We start from the raw sequence: 19274 nt of genomic DNA on the forward strand, positions 1-19274 counted from the left end.
TGTAAGGTGGGAGCCATGGCTTAAAGGCAATTCACCAAGGTAAATCAAGAAAAAACATATCTGGAAGACAGAGACCAAAGAAATACAGAAATGTGAATTAGAATTCAGCAATTTTAACCTGGAATTGCTTTGTTGACCCAAAGACCTACAGGGAACATTGAGACAAGACTGCAACTATAGCTTAGTGGTTTGTGTGTTATATTCCTCAAGAATGGTGATGAGAGGGGCACCTGGGTGGCTCATTCAGTTAAGTGCTTACCTTCAGCTCTGGTCATGATCCTGGGATCCCAGGATTGAACCCTGACATCAGGATCCCTGCTCAGCGGGGAGTCTGCTTCTCCCTCTCCCTCTGTTCCTTCCCCCATCATGCTCTCCCTCTGTCTCCTTCTCAAATAAATAAATAAATAAAATCTTAAAGGAAAAAAAAAAAGAATGGTGATTGGATCTTTTTTTTTTAAGATTTTATTTATTTATTTGACAGACAGAGCTCACAAGTAGGCAGAGAGGCAGGCAGAGAGAGAGGAGAAAGCAGGCTCCCCGCAGAGCAGAGAGCCCGATGCGGGGCTCGATCCCAAGACCCTGGGATCATGACCTGAGCCGAAGGCAGAGGCTTTAACCCACTGAGCCACCCAGGCACCCCAGTTATCGGATCTTGACAGCAATCCTGCTCACCCTTCATTCAGAACACCAGCATTTGCCTATCTCAGGCATTCCAAGCTGAGGTGATAATTCTGATCCTACTATATACATATCTATAGATCCTACTATATATATATACTATATATATAGTATTTTATATATATCTATAGATCTATAGATATATATATAGTATTTTATATACTTTTAAACAAGCTATATGAGCCTTTTAAATTTTTCTCTTGCCATCTATAAGCAGACACACTCACAGGAAAAGGTCCAGAAATATATGCAATAATCTCTTAACAATGTTTGCTTAAGGTCAGGAGCTAAAATAGCAGTAAGATAAAAGTAGGTTTTTAATTTTTATTCTATTTTTTAAAATTTTAATTCCAGTGTAGTTAATATAAGTGTTATATTCATTACAGGTATACAGCATAGCGGTTCAACAATTCTATAAGGCAGTGCTCATCACAACTGCATTCCTTAATGCCCATCATCAATTTCACCCATCCCCTCACCACTACCCCTCTGGTTTGTACTCTATAGTTGAGTCTGTTTCTTAGTTTGTCTCTTTCTCTTTTTTCCCTTTGTTAATTTTTTTTTTCTTAAATTCCACATATGAGTGAAATCATGTGGTATTTCTCTTTCTCTGACTGGCTTATTTCACTTAGCATTATACTCTTCTAGAGCCATCCATGATGCTGCGAATGGCAAGATTTCATTCTTTTTTTATGGTCAAAATTATGGTAAAAAATTATTCCATCTATCTATCTACCTACCTACCTACCACTCTTCTTTATCCATTGTATCCATTCATCTATCAATGGACACTCAGTTTTTTGGATTTTTTCCCTTTCGGCACTTTGAATATATTATGCCACTCTCTTCTGGCCTGTAAAGTTTCTGTTGAACAATCTGCTGATAGCCTTCTGGGTTTTCTCTTGTATTTACATCAAGTGTTTTCTTTTCTCCTGATTTTAAAATTCCTTCTTTATCACTGCTTTTTGCTATTTTATTTTTATTTTATTTATTTATTTGACAGAGAGAAATCACAAGCAGGCAGAGAGGCAGGCAGAGAGAGAGGAGGAAGCAGGCTCCCCGCTGAGCAGAAAGCCCGATGCGGGGCTTGAACCCAGGACCTGGGATCATGACCTGAGCCGAAGGCAGCGGCTTAACCCACTGAGCCACCCAGGCGCCCCTGCTTTTTGCTATTTTAATTACTATGTGTCTTGTGTGGACCTCCTGGGGTTGATTGCTGGGAGATCTCTGTGCCTCCTGGATCTGAATTTCTGTTTTCTTTCCCAAAATGGGGGGGGGGTGTTCAGCTATTATTTCTTCACATTTTCTAATCCCTTTTCTCTCTTCTTCTTCTGGGATCTCTATAATGCAAATGTTATTACACTTGACTGGGTTCCCCAAGTCTATCCTAATTTCACATAACTTTTTTCTCTCACCTGCTCAGCTTACTTACTTTCAATTACTCAGTCCTCCAGATTGCTGATATGTTCTTCTGCTTCTTCTAACCTGTTATTTGTTCCATCTAGTGTATTTTTAATTTCAATTATTGTGTTCTTTATCTCTGACTGGTTCTTTTTTAATCTCTTTGTTAAGGGTCCTCCACTCTTTTCTCAAGTCCAGTGAGTATCTTTATGATCATTATTTTAAATTCTCTATCAGGCGTGTTACTCATTTCGATTTTGCTTAGGTCCCTTGCTGTAATTTTGTCCTGTTCTTTCATTTGAGACATATTCCTGTCTCATTTCGTCTAACTCTCTGAATCTGTTTCTGTTTGGTAGAAAAGTCTTTGCCCTTGAAAGTAGTGGGCAGGGTGTGCACTTTTAACAAGGTGATGCCAATCCTTTTCCACAGGGGATGAGCAGCTGCCACAGAGACCAGAGCCAGAGGAGGCTTCTCCACAAAGCACATGCAGCAGGCAGGGGCTGGAGAGCATACAAGTTGTGTGCGCTGGTCCTTTTCCATGGGGGATGCACAGCTGTCAGCAAGATGGGGCCGGCTGGGGCAGGCAGTTTTAACAAGGTACGCATGTCCTCCATGGGAAGTGACTGCCATGTCACTGCCAGGACTGAGGCTCCGCCAAGTGTGTAGTCCAGATATGCAATGTTGGCAAGGTTTGTACTAGTCTTCTAGGGGAAGGGACTTGCAGTGCTGGGATTGGGTCGAGCCTAGCTGGAGGGCGCAGCATGTGGTTTAAGCAGTTAGGTAGTGAATGTCAGTGCTTTGCTGGTTTCTGCACACGGCTCTGTGTTTATGCTGGGGGGAGTATGTGTAGGGGGGGGGGCGGGAATGATGTCTGCCAGCTCCTTTGGATAAATAAGATGTGGTATATTTTAATTGAGCTTAATTGAAATCAAGTCCTTAACTGAACTCTGAGATTAGTGAATAATTCTCCCTCCCATATCCCCCAGGCATTTTTCCAATTGCTGCTTCTTAGCCAAGTCTTAGCCAAATCTCCATGAGCTATTTTTTGTACTGTCTCTTTAAGGGCAGGGACTCAGTTTCCTATCACTCTCCCAGCTCTGAAACTGCTGGTTTGTAATTTTCCAGGCTTTAAGTCCTGTGGGTATAAGAACTCATGAAATTTGGGTGCCTGGGTGGCTCAGTGGGTTAAGCTTCTGCCTTCAGCTCAGGTCATGATCTTAGGGTCCTGGGAATGAGCAAGGGATCAAGCCCTGCATCTGGGCTCTCTGCTCAGCAGGGAGCCTACTCCCCCCTCACCTGTGATCTCTCTGTCAAATAAATAAATAAAATCTTAAAAACAAAAAACAAAAAACTCATGAAATTCAGCCCAGCCCCTCTGGTTTTCAAAGCCAAATGTTTTAGGGATTCCTCTTCCCAGTGTAGGCTCCCAGGTGTGATAGTCTGTTTCTCTATCCTCACCACACCCATAGCTCTCTTCCTTCAGCAACCAGACACATAGGATTTAACTCTCTATCTCATCTCTGCCCTTCCTACCCTCTTCCATGCGGACTCTCCTCTATATTTAGTTGTGGTGTTTGTTTTGCCAGTCTCCAGGTCGTTTCCGCAGTTATTTACACTGATGTTAGTGTTATCTATAGTTGTGTCTGTGGGACGAGGTGAGCTTAGGGTCCTCCTACTTGGCTATCTTCCCCGGAAATCCAGAACAATCAAAAGTAGACTTTTTTTTGAAGATTTATTTATTTATGAGAGAGCGAGCGAGCACATGAACAGGGGGTAAAGGAGCAGAGGGAGAGGAAGAGAAAGTCTTAAGCAGAGTCTGTGCTGAGCACGGAGCCCAACCCAGGCGGGGATCCATCTTATAACCCTGAGATCCCACCACCCAAGCCAAAACCAATAATCAGTCGCTCAACTGACTGTGCCACCCAGGTGCCCCTTGAACGTAGACATTTTAAAAAATAAATTACTCTACATACTTCTATATGATTTGAATTTTTACATCTTTTATTATTTGTGTATAGTCCATTCTTTTAAAAAATAAGGTAGTTACATAGGCAGAAAGAAAAAAATACCTTGTTTGCCTCCCCAGCCAGAGATGATCACTTATCAGTGTTCAATTTGGCATAGTTAGCTTTTCAAGAGATTTTCATTTTTTGTTTTATTTGTATTTTATTTTAAAATTTTAAAAGATTTTACTTTTAAGTAATCTCTACACCCAACATGGGCCTCCAACCACTACCCTGAGATCAAGAGTTTCATGCTCCACCAAGTGAACCAGCCATGCACTGCTGTTTAATTAACTAGTTAATTAATTAATTTTATATTAAATTTTAATTTAATATAAAATTAATTTAAAAGATTTTATTTATTTATTTGACAGGGAGAGAGCACAAGTGCGGGGGCAGCAGGCAGAGGGAGAGGGAGAAGCAGGCTCCTGCTTAGCAGGGAACCCATAGGGCACCATCCCAGGACACTGGGATCATGACCTGAGTGGAAGGCAGCCGCTTAACTGACTGAGTCACCCAGGTGCCCCTGTTATATGTTTTTTAAATGGTCACTGTTGAAACTGAAGATGACACAAATACATGGAAAGACAGTCTCTGCTCACGGATTGGGAAAGCAAATATTGTTACAATGTTCACACTATCTAAAGCAATCTACTAATTTATGCAATTCCCCATCAAAATGTCAACAGCATTTTTCATAGAACTAGAATGAACAGTCCTAAAATTTGTACGGAGCCACAAAAGACTCTGAATAGCCAAAGCAATCTGGAGAAAGAAGAATAAAATCACAGTCCCAGATTTCAAAATATACTATAGCTTTGTAGTATATCTATAGTAATCAAAATAGTACAGTATTGGCACAAAAATAGGAACATATTTCAATGGAACTGAATAGAGAGCCCAGAAATAAACCCACGATTATATGGTAAATTAATCTACAACAAAGAAGGCAAGAATATGGAATGGGAAAAAGAGTCTCTTTAACAAACAGTGTTGGTAAAATTGGACAGCTACATGAAAAGAATGCAACCGGACCACTTTCTGACACCATACACAAAAATAAACTCAAAATGGATTAAGGGCCTAAATGTGAGACCTTAAACCATAAAAATCCTAGAAGGGAACACAGGCAGTAATTTCTCTGACATCAGCCATAACATCTTTCTAGATACTTCTCCTGAGGCAACGGAAACAGAAGCAAAAATAAACTATTAGGACTATATAAAAATAAAAAGCTTCTGCACAGCAAAGGAAACAACCAACAAAACTAAAAGACAACCTATTGAATGGGAGAAGATATTTGCAAATCACACATATGATAAAGGTTTAGATCCAAAATAAGTAAAGAACTATAAAACTCAACACACTCAAAAACAAATAATCTGATTAAAATGGGCAGAAAACATGAACAGACATTTCTCCAAAGAAGACATACAGATGACCAACAGATACATGAAAAGATGATCAACATCACTTGTCCTCAGGGAAATGCCACAATGAGATATACCCTTACACCTGACAGAATGGCTAAAATAAAAAACACAAGAGACAGTGGTGTTGGAGAGGATATGGAGAAAAAGAACACTTGTTCATTGTTGGTGGGAATACAAACTGACGCAGCTCCTGTGGAAAACACTAAGGAGTTAAAGATAGAATTATCATATGATGCATTAATTCCACTACTGGGTATTTCCAAAGAATACAAAAACACTAATTCGGAGGAATACATGCACCCCTATGTTTACTGCAGCATTATTTACAGTAGCCAAATTATGGAAGTAGCCCAAGTATTAATAATGGATGAATAGATAAAGAAGATGTCGTGTGTGTGTGTGTGTGTGTGTGTGTATACACACATATATAATAGAATATTACCTAGCCATAAAACAGACTGAAATCTTTCCATTTGAATTACATGATGGATCTAGAGGGTATAATGCTAACTAACGAACGAAGTCAGCCAGAGGGAAAAAAAATATGATTTCACTCATATGTGGAATTTAAGAAACAAAACAAATGAACAAAGAAAAAAAAGACAAACCAAACAACAACGCCGACAAAAACAGACTCTTAACCATAGAGAAAAAACCGGTGGTTACCGGAAGGGAGGTAGGTGGGAAGATGAGTAAAATAGGCAAAGGGGATTAAGAGTACACATACCTTGATGAGCTCTGAAAGTTGCTGAATCAACTATACTGTACACCTGAAACTAATACAACACTGTATGTTAATTATACCGGAATGAAGAAGGGAAGGAAGGGAGGAAGGGAAGGAGGAAGGAAGGAATGAAGGAAGGAGAAGGAAGGAAGGGATGGAAAGGAAAAGAGAGGAAAGGAGGAAAGAAAGAAAGAGAAGGAGGGAAGGAGGGAGGGAGGGGAAAAGGGAGAAAGGAAGGCAGGCAGGCAGTCTGGCAAGCAGCATTGCACTGAGTGTACATATTCCCAAGAACATGGCTTTGGAAAGTATTATTTTGTTTAATGTCCAGTTTTTCAAATTATATTTTGATAATGTCAGAAGAAATAAAACATAAGAAATGGTCACTGGTATTATTATTATGTTTATTTAAAAATTTTATTAAATAATAATTGTTACATCTCACTTTTTTTTTCACTCTAATGAAAACATTAGAAAAACATTTTTTTTTTCCTAATGAAAACATGGCATACATGGAAACAATACAGGCACTGGCAACTGTTGTCTTTTCTAGTGTTTGTGTACAACCACTCTCCCAATATCTTTGAGCTGTTGCTTTTTACTTTATTTTATACCCTAAGTTCTTGAGGAAAAATTCAAGGTCTTTCCTTAATAAAATAAATATTTTGTCTGTGATATGGCCATTAAGGTTTTAGGGGCAAAAATAGCTTTATCTCTCCCTGTATTCTAGGCTTTTTTTTCTTTTTAATTTTCATTTTTTAATTCAGTGCAATTTAGTTTAGTTTCCAACTTCATAATTTTGGTTTCTAGCGTTATCTATTTTCAGTTCATTGCCTTTTATTTTTATTTTTATTTATTTATTTTTTAAGATTTTATTTATTTATTTGTCAGAGTGAGCACAGGCAGACAGAGTGGTAGGCAGAGGCAGAGGGAGAAGCAGGCTGCTGCTGAGCAAGGAGCCCAATGCGGGACCTGATCCCAGAACGCCAGGATCATGACCTGAGCTGAAGGCAGCAGCCCAACCAACTGAGCCACCCAGGTGTCCCAGTTCATTGTCTTTTAAACTTCTAACTTTAGCCATATGCTTGTTATTAAATTCCTCTTTTTTGTAAAGAACAGCCTATTCATCTGCCATTGCAACATCCCATGGAATCTCACTGAAGATCAGAAAGAGTTTTTAGAGGTCTCAACCTTCTCTTTTAACCTTCACAAAGGTAGTGTCCTACTGACCTCTTTACTATCCCTATGGAATATACCGGAGTTCTCAACTTACTGATTCCCTGTCTGAACGAAGAGAACTTTTTTTCAGAAGTGTGATATGGCATAAAAAAATTCATAATCCCTACTTTGATCTAATTTTCTTTTGAGTTCTAACTCTTCTCTTTATAATCCATTTCTGACCTTTGAACACATCTATCTTGTCCTATCTCTATAGGTTCTGGTTTCAACTCATGCTATCAGGGGACTTTCTCACTTTGGCTCTTGGTAGATATACTATCCTAGGCAAGTGCTGGCCCTTGATGGGCATCATTCTGTTACAGCAAAAATGTTTCTCAAATGGCATCTGATATGGTCTAAATAAGATTGATCTTTACTATAGTCTAATTAAGATTAAGTAATAAATACTCATTGCTTAGAAATAAGTATCCATTGAACTAAAGTCAACAAAACTCTTTTTTTCTAATACTAAAATATACAATTGTTTGGAGGGGAGGGGAAACAACTTGAAATAAATCATAGAATACCTTCACATTCATCGTTCTTCTCATATACTTCAAATTTGTACTTAATGCCTTCTTCCTTCTGGACATTAGAAAGATTGAATGAATGAATCAATTTCTGGAAAAAAAAGTGTCACTTTCAAATTCTGCATAATCCTTGTCACAAATAGTCTAAGGTGGCCTGGCTTGTTCACGGCTTTCTTATAAACAGAACTGCCTCCCAACTATCCTAATCATGTCCACTTTATTTGCTAATTCTGGTTGCTCAAAAAATTTTAAGACATCATCCAGACTTTCAGCAAGAAAATGAGTTTCTTATGGATGTTCCTTGAGGTCTCTGAGCACTAAATTAATCAAATTAATTAAATTTAATCAAATTAAATGTCTTTTAAAAGTAGATTCTTCTTGGGAATAGAGAACCATGTCTTCCTACCCATAATCACCAAATTCTGTTTACCTTCTACCGAGGAGTTATGTGGTCATTCTTTTGAAATACTTGAACTCATTCCCGAATGAGGGCCACAGCAGGTCCCCGTTCTTGCTGATATCCCTGTTCTGGGACACAGAGAGGACACAGTTTAGCAGACAAACCTTGACAGCAGCTGATACACACCTCTGAGCTGGCACACCAGCCCAGCTTTACGGGGAAATTGTCTCCTTGGACTCTAGCCTTTTAGAAAAAAATCAAAGACTAGCCAAAGACTAACTAACTGGGTCCTAGATATCTGAGCAGTTTGATTGGAAAATTCATGCATTAAAAACAATTCTGGGGGCGCCTGGGTGGCTCAGTGGGTTGAAGCCTCTGCCTTGGGCTCGGGTCATGATCTCAGGTTTCTGGGATCGAGCCCCGAGTTGGGCTCTCTGCTCAGGGGGAAGCCTGCTTCTCCTCTCTCTGTCTGCCTGCCTCTCTGCCTACTTGTGATCTCTCTGTCTGTCAAATAAATAAATAAATAAAATCTTATTAAAAAAAAACCAAACAAACAAAAAACCAATTCTGATACTTTGGAGAGCAAAAGAAGGAAGGTAAACCTTAGGGGGAAAAGAAAACCTGGTAAATAGAAATGAGAAAAAAAAATTTAGTCATGTATCAAGCACTTACTATGATTAAAAAGTCTCTGACACAAAGAAGACATTTCTGTCTTTATAGCACACAGGCCTAACTGAAGACTGCGGTAATGTATGTGAGGCTTCCCAACCCCCATGGGCCACTTCCTCTTTTTACTGTCTTCATTAGAAAAAACAGTGAGCACTCTTGCTGCCACACAAGGCCATAGTACTATTTGAAGGGGTTTTCTAGGCATCCTGACTGTCTAGAAACAGGCATGTCATTTTCATCATCTGAAGAATCAGGGAGCATGTTAGGTTGAGCTCCTGCAGAAGCAGTCCCCAATGCCAGAATCTGGATGTATATGACTTATAAAAACAGGCATTCAAGGAGAAATCAATAAGGGCTTGGTGGGAGGGGGGGGAGAAAGAGAGGGAATGGGAAGAAGCCAAGTGAAGGGGTGATTTCAGAAGTCACACACTCAGCCTGGTCCCAGGGGAGCTCTAAAACACAGGAATACCCCTCAAAGTTAGTTCTGCCCTGGAGCAAAGGAGCTGGGCTTTGGCACCTCATATCGGCTTGTTTTTGGCTATATGTTACAGAGTGTGTTGTGGGATGAACATGAAATTCCCAGGTACTACCAGCTCACTCCAGTGCCTTAGGGTAACCTGCAGGGCGGGGGGTAATGTGCAGGTGCTAGTTGTTAGCAGCAAAATATGAAAAAGCTGGGTATGGACTCACAGAGTCTGGGTGGGGCATCAGTGTGCTACTGAGAGTTTCCTGTTAACTTCCTCTGCAGGGCCCACAACACATGCAGTCCCTAACTTCCATTAAAAGTTCCAAATTTCTAGGGGCTAGCATTAAAATATAGATGCCACTGAACTCAGACCTAAGTTTGAATCCTAATTCCACAAAAGAAACTGGAGAAATCATTACTACTGGCTTGACCCTTTGGACCATATCCATAAAATGGGATAATTATTCCTACATCATAAAGTTTATTCACTTACTCAATCAATCATTTATTCAATAAATATGGAGCATCTACACCATGCCAGACACTGTTCAAGCGTTATTCTGAGAAGGAGATGGTAAGAAGAGCTCTGTGAAATGTACAGCTCTGGGCAACTGCTTTTACTTGCAGTGTTATTTATTTTCATAGCTTCCTAGATCAAGTAAAAATGACCTAAACCACAGCAAAGGGATAAAAGGGAAAACTTTTAAGCACTTAACTGGTGAAAAAAACAATCCATGCTTCCCACTCCTTTTCATGAAGGGCTTTAGGTAAAAGTCCTCACTCATTCTGGACAGTTCCCCAAAGGGAATCCTGCTCTCTTCTGGAAGGATTTCTGGGAATGATCTTGATCAGAGAATATACAAACTGCATTCTCAGGAGCTTCTGGTCCTGCCTCTGACACAGTTCATCCTCTTTCAAACCTCTTAATTTTTCCCAGCCTCAGTTTTCTTACCTGTAAAATGAAGTTTTCTTCATAAGCAGGTCACGTGTATATGGGAGCCTTCTCTGCTAGATTTTTAGGGCGGGGAGTCAGTTCTCAAGCTCAGGCATGACAGACTGAGATGGACACAGGCCCCAGGACTCCACTGTAGATTAGAAGTTTTAACTCCAATCAAATCCAACCCCCCCACCCCATTTTCTCCAACACTTCCTTATTACAATTCTTTAATGGTACCCCTTTACTAATTCCAATTGTGAAGGCTAAGCAATTTAGTATGTGAATGCCCTGGCCTGGCTTCAGAGGCTCATGGAAGGAGTACCAGATGCTTGCAACTGGCCTAGGATCTCTGTAAGCCATGACACTGAAGACAGAGTGGCACTATATTGATGGCTCAGAATCAGATATAGTATTGCTGTCTGTGATGTGTTCCTCCTAAACAGTGAATATCTCTAGGAAAAATTCCAAATACAAAAAACAAACCAAAAACACATTTTCCTTTTAGTTATCTGATAGTTGGGTTCCTGGAAAATTCAGTTATATGGTCCTATTACCTGCCTGACCCCCTGATCTCAGAAAATCTCAAGTAGAGGATTCTGCTTAGCCAGCCTACCCTGTAGGAACTAGGTTTTAGAAGCTTCTGTCTAGCTATCAGTCTTATCTTTTAGAAACAAACTAACAAACTGCTGGAACAGAAAAAGAAATATTTGAGGAAGGTGCCTGCCCAGATGATTCAGAAAGTGTGGCAGTTACCGCAACCTCATTGTAATGTTGAAATCCCCTTCTGAATATCCCAAATGTTAATAAAAGGAGCCTGCTTTCCTTTGTTCTGGATAGCAGCTGTGAAAATGATTCCCCATGATCTCCCTGTCTGTACAAATAAAGTTGCCCCTGAGGCAACTCTATTTGGTGTAGTCTCTGTCCATAAGTCATGGAGGAGTGGGCCCACTTTGGTAACAGTCCTGGCATACTAAATAGTTAATACAGGGGCTCCTGGGTGGCTCAGTGGGTTAAGCCTCTGCCTTCAGCTCAGGTCTTGATCCCAGGGTCCTAGGATTGAGCCCCACATCGGGCTCTCTGCTCAGCAGGGAGCCTGCTTCCCCCTTTCTCTCTCTGCCTGTTTCTCTGCCTACTTGTGATCTCTGTCTGTCAAATAGATAAATAAAATCTTAAAAAAATAGTTAATACATATTCAAGAAATAAAATAATTGAAAAATAAAACATATTTTTACATGTGATTGTAAAGACCAGATTATAAGCAGGTTTCCATACATCGAAAGAGAGAGAGAGAAAATGAATGAATATGTGTGTGGGGTGGGGGTGGGGTGGGTGGTGGGAAGCCGGGGCCCTTGACCCTCAGCCCCTATGCCAGTTGGAACAACTAAAAATAGCCGGCGTTAATTTCCAAAGCTTTTAGAAAGGCATATTGCCTCTATTGAATGAGAACCACTTTTCTAGAGAGTTGCTGAGCTAATAATCAGGGGAAAGAATAAACAAACCGGTGCCTCCTCTTTCTCAGAAAGCAGACGCCTGCTGAAAGAGGAAACAAAGGATGGGAAACTCCCCTTTTCTAAACTAGAACTTGGCTTTCCGCCCAGAGACTGGTGACAAGCCACCACGGACTCGGGTTTTTTGATTGGTCAGTTGAGAAACTAAAATAGTTGGGTTAAAAGGAGGGAAACCCCCAATGCTTTCCGCCGTCCCATCGATAACTTGCACTGAGACCCCTCGCTTCATGACGTTGGCTATTTTTCGCTGAGCGCTGCCGCCAGCCTGAGCGAGTTCACGGTGAGTTCCTGTCCCCTGCCGCCCCCTCCCTCCGCTTCTCTCTATCCGCAGGCTCTCCCTCGCCCTGTAGCAAATCTGTCCTTCTTCCGGGCCCAATGTGGCCAGGCAACTGGTTTCGACTTGCTAAGGCTCTGTCCAGATCCTACAGGGAAGCAGCTGAGAGGCCAGGAAGTGGAGCGCCGCGGGAACCCACGCTTCCAGCGCATTCTCGCTCGATAGTTCTCTGGGCAGGACTGGGCTGATCAGGACAAAATAGCGCAGTCACTGATGGAGTCCGTGGTGGGTGCTGCTTTTTGGGGCAGCTCAGCCTCGACCGGAAAGTTCTGTTTCCCTGGGCACAGCGCGAAGAAAGAAGAGTAGGACGGTCAAAGAAGACAAATACTGGAGGGCGGTAATCTGGCAAAAAGCAGGTGTCTGGGGGAGTCTAAAAGAACCGCTTTGGTAATAGGTTGGCGCTTCCAGTGGAGCCCTAGGCATTATGCCTTCGTGAGGGTGCCCTCCTCTCCATTTTCCTTTAGGACCCCACGCTTCCCCACCAGGTTCTAGGGCCAATATCTGAATTCAGATTATGTCACATTGTTTTGTGTAACATTTCTATGGCAGCTTATGTGTTTGTTTTGGTAAAAGCTTTATTGAGATGTAATTCACAAACCATACAATTCATCTATTTAAACAATACAATTCAGTGGGCTTTAGTATATTCAGAGTTGTGCAAACATCACCTCAATTTTAGAACATTTTCATTCTCCAAAAAGAAACCCTATGCCCATTAGCAATCACTTCCTATTTCTCCTCAATACCCCAGGCCTAAGGAACAACTCATCTTTCTGTTGCTATGGATTTGCCTGTTCTTGACATTTCATATTAATGGAATCATACAGCTTATGATCTTTCGTGATTGGGTTCTACTACCTAATACGATGTTTTCAAAGATCATACATATTATAGCAAGTATCTGTACTTTATTCTTTTTTACTGCTGAATAAAATTCCATTGTATTGATACACAACATTTTGTTTACCCATTCATTAATGGGCATTTGGGTTGTTTCCACTTTTTTGCTATTAATATTGTGATCAACATTCACGTACAAGTTTTCAGATTGGACAGATGTTTTCAATTCTCTTGGGTATACACCTAAGAGTGTAGTTGCTGGGTCATATTGATGAGGGAGCAGGAGGCTGACTGAGGACAAAGCAAAAGCTGGCACCTTGCACCCCCTCTCCACCCGCTCCCCTCGGTAATATGTGTAACATTCCTCAGGCACCCCTGACCGCCATAAACGAGAAACAAATAGTTAACTTGCAGAGATCACAATCCTGCAAGACAGATATCTCCCAACTATCTTGATGTTAATGGCTTGCCAAAAGACAACATTGATCAAGCCACGAGACCTCCGGTATCCCGGCACCTTGTAGGCCCTCTTTAGCATATGAAAGCTCCGTTGAAAACTCTCTTTCCCTCACCTTCCCCCAACCACAGGGTACATAGCCTGCCATCCCTCACAACCCAGGGCAGCAGGTCTTCCTGCCCACGGGTCCTGTCCCCGTGCTTTAATAAACCACCATTTTGCACCAAAGATGTCTCAAGAATTCTTTCTTGGTCATCGGCTCTGGACCTCAGCCCACCGAACCTCACCTAGGTCCTAGAACTTCATCAATATGGTAACTCTATATTTAACCCTTTGAGGAACTGACAGACTGTTTCCCAAAGCTGCTGCACCATTTTACAATCCTACCAGCACTATATCAGAATCCCAATTTTTCTGCATCCTCACCAACACTTTATATTGTCTATTTTTTTTTTAGATTTTTATTTATTTATTTGACAGACAGAGATCACAAGTATGCAGAGAGGCAGGCAGAGAGAGAGGAGGAAGCAGGCTCCCTGCTGAGCAGAGAGCCAGGACCCTGGGATCATGACCTGAGCGGAAGGCAGAGGCTTTAACCCACTGAGCCACCCAGGCGCCCCAATATTGGCTATTTTTTAAAGATCATTTTTTCCCCAAAGATTTTATTTATTTGACACAGAGAGATCACAAGTAGGCAGAGAGGCAGGCAGAGGGGGAGGGGAAAGCAGGCTCCCCGAGGAGCAGAGAGCCCGATGTGGGGCTCCATCCCAGGACCCTGGGATCATGACCTGAGCTGAAGGCAGAGGCTCAACCCACTGAGCCACCCAGGCGCCCCTATCTATTTTTTAAATCATAGTCATCCCAGTGGGTGTGAAACTGTATCTCATTATGGCTTTAATTTGCATTTCCCTAATGATGACTGAAGGTGCATTATTTTTTAAATTACAAAATAATTTTTAGAAAAGACTTACATGCTGAAGTTTTGAGAACTATAACTATTTACATCATTTGCCCAAAGTCACAGAGCCTAGACCCAAACCAAGTCTCTTTATGGCAAATGCTTGAACTCCATCCCTTCTTTTATAAAACAGAATCTGGGATAAAACTTTTCAAGAAAATTTCTCTTGATAGCTGTTAGAAAAGGAATGCTGGGCAAGATGAACCTCTGCATAGACTAAATGGGTCATTTCTTATTTGTTATTAGAAACCCAAAGGTGCAAAGAATTTTTGGTCTCTCCATTTTTACTTTGTAAAAAATAAGTGTTTTCAAGGTGCCTGGGTGGCTTAGTCAATTAAGGGACCCTCTTGATTTTGGCTCAGATCATGATCTCAGGGTTTTTGAGATTGAGTCCCCAGTCAGGAGTCAGGCTCTGTGCTGGGTGTAGAGTCTGCTTAAGATACTCTCTCAATCTTTCTCTCTGCTCCTCCTCCTCCTTCTCTCACTCTCTTAAAAAAAAAAGTTTCCTTGAGATCCTCACACTGGATCTTGGATGAAGTAGTGACCCTTTCTTGGTATGAAGTGATTTTTTCTTTTTAAAATTTCTTTACCTATCATTTGAGAGAGAGAGAGAGAGAGAGAATGAATGGGGGGGGGGGAACAAAGGGAGAGGGAGAGAAGGTTCCAAGCCGATTCCACACCGAGCATGGGGCTCAAAGCCATGACCCCAGACCATGATCTGAGCTGAAATGCTTAGTCGAATGCACCACTTAGGTGTCCCGGCACAGTGACTTTGTGCTTTTCTTCATGTAAGTGCCCTTTGGGCTTCTCCTTTCCACTGCCATCAGGACATGGAATGTGGAAAGACAAAAGTTTAAACTTTGTTTAAGTGCATAACTATCAAAATATTTTGAGTACACATTTTTTTCCTTTGGATATCTATCAATTTTACATTATTTTACTTATCAATCTTACTTTAGATATTACCAAAACTTAATTTTTCTTTTTTTTCAGTTAAAAATTCAGATTGCATTTTCTTAAAAGTCATAAACCTGTACCTACCCACACATGTGGGAACACAGTGGTTGTGGAAGTGGAGACAGGAGGAACTAGAATCAGAGTTCAAATATGCCAGAAACTCTGGGCTCTAAATTCTTATGTAGAATTTAGTTAGAGAGTAACTGACCAACAGGTCTGAGACACTGGAGACTTTAACATTCACTGTAAACTTTGGCACAGCTCACTTACTTCTCTGAAGACTGGATCCAACAAGCATAATGAATACAAGAATGTGCTATGGTAGCATGGTGAATTCCAGACAAACCCAAGAATTCCTTACAGCTGTGGAAGGAGGCCCAATTCCTGAGATGGTCTTAGAAGCAGAACTGATAGCTCTCAGGAAAAGTGATGAAATAGCTGACCTCACCTGTGAATCCCTAGAACCTACATTGATTGACCTAACTTGCCACAACTCTGTTGTGATTGCTGAAGAAAGGAGGTGGCCAGGGGGAAACCATTGTGACTCCAAGGTCAAATTGGCAGCTTTGTGGTGAACAGTGATAAGGAGGAGTTGATGAGAAACAGTGATGTGACCAACAGTACCTGCCATAATCCCCTGGAAGAAGCTTTAAGTACTACCTGGTTATATCCTGTGTTGAATTTGTATGGATGGGTACTGCGAGATTGAACTGAGTAGGTGACGCACTTACTCTACAGAATGTGGCCACATCTTCTGCAGTCAGTGCCTCTGCACTTCCCTTAAATATAATAAAAATTGCCCTTAAATATAATAAAAAAAACTCAACTGCTATCAGTGCCACTGCATTTATATATGAGCTGTGCTGTGTCATTCAGGACAGATAGAACCCTTAGCATGGAAACATGCCTCATGCAGAAACTATGGGTTGCTGGCATGCAGTATAATGGACTCGAAAAGGCTGCTTTAGGGGCACCTGGGTGGCTCAGTGGGTTAAAGCCTCTGCCTTCGGCTCAGGGTATGATCTCAGGGTCCTGGGATCGAGCCCTGCATTGGGCTCTCTGCTCCGTGGGGAGCCTGCTTCCCCCTCTCTCTCTGCCTGCCTCTCCGCCTACTTGTGATCTCTGTCTGCCAAATAAATAAATAAAATCTTTAAAAAGAAAAAAAGAAAAGGCTGCTTTAAAAAATTGTTCTCTGGGGCGCCTGGGTGGCTCAGTGGGTTGAGCCGCTGCCTTCGGCTCAGGTCATGATCTCGGGGTCCTGGGATTGAGTCCCGCATCAGGCTCTCTGCTCTGCGGGGAGCCTGCTTCCCTCTCTCTCTCTCTCTGCCTGCTTCTCTGCCTACTTGTGATCTCTCTCTGTCAAATAAATAAATAAAATCTTAAAAAAAAATTGTTCTCTGGAGTATATAAAAATTCATTTCTCACACACTGTGAGACTACTTTTTGGTTCCTTTAGTTTCCTACTTTAGGGCTGGACTTTAGTTGTCACAATGTGCCAGAGACTTGTGGTTGTTCTCAAAGCAAATTTTCCTTTTTTTCTCATAGGAATCAATTTTTAAATGACAACACATGGGCATTTTGACTCACATAAACAAGGGCAACATCATAGAGATAGTGGAGCAAGTGGATGGAAGGAACCAGGAAGACTGACAACTTTGCAAGTCAGAGCCACCATACAAATTTGGACTTTTACTTGAGAGATAAATAAACGTTATTCCTGTTTAAGCAACCATATACGAGGTCTTATTTAGAACAATGGAAACTTTATTTTAATCAAAGGACCAGGCAGGGTGCTGTCTCTGGGTTTCTCTGGATTTCCTGATTCCACTGGAGTAGAAGGAAGTTAGTCAGTCTTTCTGGTATCATCTCCAATCAGCAGGGTTCAGGTGGGTATATGGGCAGGCACCATGTCCCCTGGACTCCTACTGGCCTTTGAGCTAGTCTGAGGAGTTGCCTAGGCATGTGGGAATCTAGGGTTGTTCTGTGCTCTCTGACCTGTCAGGCCAGAGAGGAGATGCCAACACCCTGGCTTTACAGATGTGTCTGCCTCCACTACCCTGGTCAGCTAATCAACAAGCCAGCATGCCTCTCTGTGAACAAACACATCACTGCATCACCATCCCAGCTGCTCCAGAGTTACTCACAGGCCTTAAGGAGACCTCCTCGGAACCTATGCTCCACCTCCAGCCAAACACATGCTTTTTCTTCTTTTGCAGAGGCAATTCATATAGCACTCATAATTCAGCCTGCACTTCAGAACTGGAGAGGATGGAATTTCTACAGTCCTCTCTCCTTTTCCCTCAGAATGAAATGGGCAGTAAAGTTTGTTCCTTCCTTTCTGTGGCTATAGCAGTGCTGCTCTCCAACATGGAGGCTCAGTGGTGCCAATGGAATGGTGCCCATCCCTGTGTCGTATCTGTCTACATACTGCAGTCTCTGAAATGTCCTACACCCCAGGCTTTTGTTGCTTGACTTGGCACAGGCTATGCAAGATGAATGTGGTAGGAGGTGCCTGGGTGGCTCAGTTGATGAACTGGCTGTCTTAGGCTCAGGTCATGATCCCAGAGTCCTGGGCTTTCTGCTCAGCGGGGAGCCTGCTTTTGCCACCACCCCCCTGCTCAGGTGCACGTGCACTCGTGCTCTCTCTTGCTCCTGCTTGCTCTCTGTCTTAAATAAAGAAAATCTTTTAAAGAAAAGATAAATGTGGTGTACTCCCTTCTGTGGGTTCCTTTGTATATTCTAAAATAAAAAGGGGAAGAAAAAGAACATGAAAATGAAAAAATTGAAAGCAATTTCCAAATATTACCTTTTTACCTTTCAGTACATCATCTTATGTGTCCTACTTTGGAGACTATTAATTGCTCTGTGACATAGCACAGTGTATCAGAAAACTGGCTAATGATTCAAACATCTGAGGTGCCTATTAAATGCAGAGTCTGCTTTTGCACATATTGCCTATGTGATCAGGGTAAAGACTCTCTCTAGTTTGTCAGCAGCCCTCAACTCTCTCTATTGTATTCTCCCTAGCTCACTACACATTTCCCTTACCTGCAAAGCTCATGTAGACATTTGAGTTTTTGACTCTGCTTTAGGGGGAAAAAATAGAGGGGATTCTGACTTTTTCAGAAAATCAAAATGAATTTTATAGACAGCAAAATGAACTGATTTTTAAGTGTATAATTAGATGAGTTTGGATATATGTGTGTGTGTGTGTGTGTGTGTGTGTGTGTGTGTGTGTGTGTAGTCATAATGACCAACACCCCAATCAAAATATAGAACAATTCCATCATTCCAGAAAGTTCCCTTATTCCCTCTTCTAGTCAATCCCCCTCAGCCCCCACAAGCACACTCATACATATGTTTGGGAACACTGACTTTTATTACTTCATTGTCTAGCCCAGCTCATCAGGGAGAAAAATTTGATAGGGATTTGGAGTATAAGCAGTAGATAGGGATCAAATATTTTAGTGGCAGCATGACTTATAATATTACCTCTTTTAAGAATTGAAGCAAGAAATAAATCAGTGAGAGAAAGACAAAAACCATATGATTTCACTGATATGTGGAATTTAAGGGACAAAACAGTTGAACATATGGGGAAAAAAGAGCAAGGCAAACTAGGAAACAGACTCTTAACTATAGAGAACAAACTGAGAGTTACTGGAGGAGAGGTGGGCGGGAGGATAGATTCAATGCCTTATGGGTTAAGGAGGACACTTGTAGTGACGAACACTGGGTGTAGTATGTAAATGATGAATCACTAA

The 19274-nt window shown here is 41.5% G+C and overlaps 1 long non-coding RNA gene and 1 pseudogene across 1 annotated transcript; one reads left to right on the plus strand and one right to left on the minus strand.

Moving 5' to 3' along the window:
* Positions 1–7970: 7970 nt before the first annotated feature.
* On the minus strand, positions 7971–9575 carry LOC111159725 (annotated as a pseudogene).
* Positions 9576–12152: 2577 nt separating this feature from the next.
* LOC111161329 lies at positions 12153–17242 on the plus strand. The gene is made up of 2 exons (XR_002641527.1): positions 12153–12244; positions 17056–17242. It is a non-coding gene; the product is annotated as an uncharacterized LOC111161329 (long non-coding RNA).
* The last annotated feature ends 2032 nt before the right edge of the window (positions 17243–19274 follow it).

This window comes from Enhydra lutris, unplaced genomic scaffold (assembly GCF_002288905.1).
Source record: "Enhydra lutris kenyoni isolate GAN:26980312 unplaced genomic scaffold, ASM228890v2 scaffoldscaffold4, whole genome shotgun sequence".
NCBI classification, from domain to species: Eukaryota; Metazoa; Chordata; class Mammalia; order Carnivora; family Mustelidae; genus Enhydra; species Enhydra lutris.